The sequence below is a fragment of the Lucilia sericata genome, unplaced genomic scaffold (assembly GCF_015586225.1).
Source record: "Lucilia sericata isolate MDLA Ls3-8-SP2 unplaced genomic scaffold, ASM1558622v1 Contig003407F_arrow, whole genome shotgun sequence".
Taxonomy (NCBI): domain Eukaryota; kingdom Metazoa; phylum Arthropoda; class Insecta; order Diptera; family Calliphoridae; genus Lucilia; species Lucilia sericata.
The window spans coordinates 27,501-32,235 of record NW_023996857.1 but is presented as its reverse complement, the minus strand read 5'-3'; the positions used below and the strand labels follow the sequence as shown (position 1 = coordinate 32,235).

The 4,735-nt window shown below is 29.2% G+C and overlaps 1 pseudogene; it reads right to left on the bottom strand.

The window, feature by feature from the left end:
* Positions 1 to 5: 5 nt before the first annotated feature.
* Positions 6 to 519, bottom strand: LOC119614788 (annotated as a pseudogene).
* Between the last annotated feature and the right edge of the window lie 4,216 nt (positions 520 to 4,735).

Sequence of the window (4,735 nt, the reverse complement as noted above, 5' to 3'; positions counted from 1 at the left end):
CTTTCCTACATCATGAGCATTCCAGTCAGAAAATCTTAAATGCTTTTTCTCATCCACCAAAATACCCTTGATCTTTAAAAGCGAATCATATTCAGGCTTTAGCTTCTTATCACCACCACGGGCAACAACTTTTCTAATTTTTCCAAATATTGCATTAATTTCTCTTCATCCTTCAAACGCAATTCTTCACAAAATAATATCCAAATCACGTACTGGATCAACTTCACCTTCGACATGGGTGACATCGGGATCATCGAAAGCACGACACAAATGGAATATAGCATCACAAGCGTTGATGTGTGAAAGGAAAGCATTGCCCAAACCTTGACCTTCGGCAGCACCCTTTACCAAACCGGCAATATCGACTACATTCAAGTATGCAGGAACTTTGCTGTGAAATAGTAAAAATAGAAATTTAAAAAAGTTGCAATTTAATAAGTAAACTTTGTTGTACCTGGCTGGCTTGTGGTAGTTAACCAAATAGTCAAATCTTTCATCGGGTACTGGAACTCTACGTAAAGAAAAAAACAAAACAAAAGGTTAATGTAAAGCTTTGAACAAGTGATTTTTTTTTTTGAGCTCAAAGAACTAGGACTAGTCCAAAACTAATACAAATATATGAAAAAGAAACATGCTTCATTTAAATTATGGGAGTACATGCAGTCCTTGTTGTTTAAAAAAACATGGTTTATGCCTGCATTGCATAGGTCTACTAAACGGATCATGTTCTCCAATAATGTTTTCAAGGGAATAGTTTTCGGATTACCTAAATGGATCACATTGGTTACTGGAATCAATTTTAGATATTCCTTAAGAAAGATTTTACTTTTCAAACTGCTCAAAAGGTCTAATCCTGAGTCCATAATCTAATCGAATCTATTCATAATATTTTGTTGCTAGTTTTAAACTTCGTTTTACAGTTTTATTGAGGGTCGTTAGTTCTTATTAACGCTCGTAGAAATTGTTTTATTGACCCCTGTGGATGGTTTAATGTTAAGATTATCGGTTTCTGTTTATTCAATTAAGCTCCGTTTTCTACAAATTATACTTGTATTTTAAATAAGGAAAATCCTTTCCTGAAGAGTACCTTAAGAGTCAGTTATAGTCTAATCCTCAACTAATTCGGAATGAAGAACTAATTTTCTATACAACTTTTTTTATATCGAATTTCATCGCTAGTGATTTAAAGTAATTTTCTGAGGGCGGCTTTATATGTATATATGAGGGGTGGGTTGAATTATGGACCGTTCTTTGAACAATTTTATAGATCAATTTTTGATCATACAGAACTTGTTTATGTCGATTTTCATCGCTGTACTAGTATTTTCAAGCCAGTAATGAGCTTTAACGTCATTTTCTCTAGGGGACCTTGAAGGGGGGATAGGGTTAATTATTGGCACATCCTACTAAAATATTGAAGAACCAATTTAGTTCATATAAAAGTTCTTTACATAGAATTTCATCGCCGTACTCTTAATTTTATGCCACCTATGAGCGTTAAAGTCATTTTCTGGAAAGGACCTTATGTGGAGGTAGGGTTAATTATGGTCCGATCTTCATAAAATTCACATGAAACTTATTTAAGTCGAATTTCATCGCCATACTCTTTAAATTATTCATCATAATTATATATGACTCTTGAAACAGTTTTTCAGGGGGCCACTTGATGGGGGCGTATGCGAAAACGTTACTGTCTATTTTCAATATCAAACAAACCTTACCTGTAAGGAATATTCAATCCTCTAGCGCTTTCGGTTTGGACTCTATTGTGTTTTTCAACAGACTGACGGAAGACATGACTAGATCGTGTTAGAATTTAATAAGGACCCAGAATATATATACTTTTGGGAATTTATGACCAATATTTCGATGTGTTGCAGTCGAATTATCGCATGCACAATCGAGTAAAAACAGTACAGATTATTACTAGAACGAAATGTGTTTTAATGATTGATATAATTCAACCTCAGACGGCTGTCACTAAAGCCGTCTAGGATCCGTGACTCATTAACGAGAATCTTATATATATACATATATGTAAGTATATAAAAGTTTCTTTATTTTTAAAAATATAATGATGCAAAACTTGCATTATTTTATATGAGCTGCTCATGCCACTTTTAAAATAAATCCTTTATATCTTTATATCATATGTTCATATAAATTATATTGATTATATATCATTATATTTTCGCTAAAAAGGAATGATGCTTAAATAATTCATGAAGACTAACGGATCGCATTAAAATGTTGAGAAAACATATATTACTACTAATAACAATTTTGATAGTTTTATCTACATAAAGTAAAAGGAAATTCAGAATATTTCGTTTGGCGAGATGACAATGGAATATACATTTGTAGTCTATGTGCTACAATGTTTAAAGTTGTACCAATATAAGACATGGTTTTTATAGTTAGCTCTAAGGAAAGCAATTTCACGACGTATGTTTTGAAAATGATAAGAACTTTTCAAAATTAAAAAAAAATAATAAATCAAAATACATACAATACATACTATACATATTTTACTGAGCCCGTTTGTTTTATTGTACACTTTAATGTCCAATATTATTATTATTTTTAATTAATTTTGGTATTAGATTTTTACTATATTTTATTGATAATCAAATTTAAAGCACTTAAAAAAAATACCGCAATGGAAAAAGTTCGGACGCTAAAAGATTTTGTTTATACTTAATTTTGAAATTGGATTCTTCTCAGTATATTTCACACATATAGTACAATATTTTAAAGACAATTGTATTGAGTGTTCTAATTACACTAATCCTACTATTATTTGGTGTGCTGATTCCGAAAAACAACAATAAAAACGTCCTATCACCTACCAATTCACTACATTTTGATATTTTAGTAACCGCGGCTGAATACTTGTGTCTTAAATATTAAATTCTTTAATTTTAGAGAATTTACGTATATTGAGTGTCTCTGTCTCTAAACTTAAAGTTATAAAAGTGCATTCTGGAAAAAATTCGGATGATAGGCCTACGTTAACTAGTAACGCCACGGCTCTGAAGTGGGGAATGGTTTTTGATAAAATTTACTACTTATATTTTTGGATTTTAACAGTAGATAATTGAAATATATGTATGTATACTAAATTACCATTCTCATAAATATATAATACACGAAAATTTGTCAAAATGTTTAAAATTATCACAAATTCTTTAGATCATTTAGTGTCACAAAACACTTAAATAGGAAATATTTCAAAAATAAACAATGTCATAACATTAAATATACAAACCCCTTCAGACTTTCGTTTCAAAACTCCAGTTTCAAACTTTTAAAAATATTGTTAAGCTAATTTGAAATTTTAAAAAAATCTCCATGTGAATCATGGACTGTGAAGAATGGAATACAATAGTAAAGAAATTCGATATCTGCCACAGATTAGCGGTACCTAAGATTTAAATTTTAAGAAAAATATTTTGGTAATGTGTATTTTTGAAAATTAGCCTTAATACCTTACTGTTATGCATTTTATATAAAATCTTTTCAAAAATATAAAATTTCAGAGTAAACATATAACTGAAGTTTAAATAAAATCAAGTAATGTTAACCCATAAACTGTGAAGGGCAAACTCAAGCTATGCAATATTGCGAAATTTTCATGAAATCATATTGAAGTATTATCATGTTTTCAACCGATTTAAATGAAACTTAGTTAAAATGTATAATCAGGACACATTTTTAAGATGATATCGAAAAAATTGGAACTAGCTTTTAAGCCTTTATTTCGCTGGCCAGTGTTATTAGACATTATGACAAAGAGTGAAATACAATCAACAAGAGAACTCAATTCTCCCGCTAGATACCGAGCTCTCAATCAGAAGTGCTTATCCATAAAATATAATTATTTTTCTTGTTAAATTAAATAATAATGTTGCGCCAACTGAATGATAATGTCGCAACCCATTATCCTTCATTATATATCTCAAGTTTTTGGAGGTTTTCTTCTCAAATCTCCAAATTTTTCTTAACTCTTTTGGTACCCAACTTATATCTCAAAATTTGACTTAAAACCAAATGTTTAAAGTTCAAAAACATGAAAAAATTATGAATTTAATTTTTTTAATATTATCAAAGAGTACTTCTAGCAAAAATATAGTTAATTTTTAGTTTATAAACAATCGAACAAAAAAATAGTTATATGATGACAACTATAAAGAAAAAATTGAAGAACTGCTATCTGCATATCAAGATTTGAAATGCAATATTTCATTAGTTTTTTTTTTTTTTTTTGACTCGCTCTTTTTTTTTGCTGAAAATCTTGATGCAGTAGCAGATTAACATTTCGAAAGGTTCCTCAAAGAGGTATGGGATATTTTCTCTCGAAAAAGGGAAAGTACCATTTTTCCCTTTTTCGCTTAGCGTTTTAGTACATTTGTTCTTTAGTATGTATGTATTTGTATTATATATCTATTCCGCTAATTTCTGAAGATTTTTATTTTTTTCTTCTGAAAAGTCTTTTATAAATCTTTGAAAATTTTGATTAATTTAATTTAAAAATATAAAAATCTAAAACATGTTATATTCCATTTTTAAAATAAATGAGCTCATACCACTAAAATAAATACATATAATGATATCATTTTAAATTTTCGCTAATAGCGGTAGCTAAATATATACATATATAAAAAGAAATGTTACTTTAATAATTCATATTATTAAACCACTTAGGCTGGAAACAAACGGATCGTATTAAAATGTT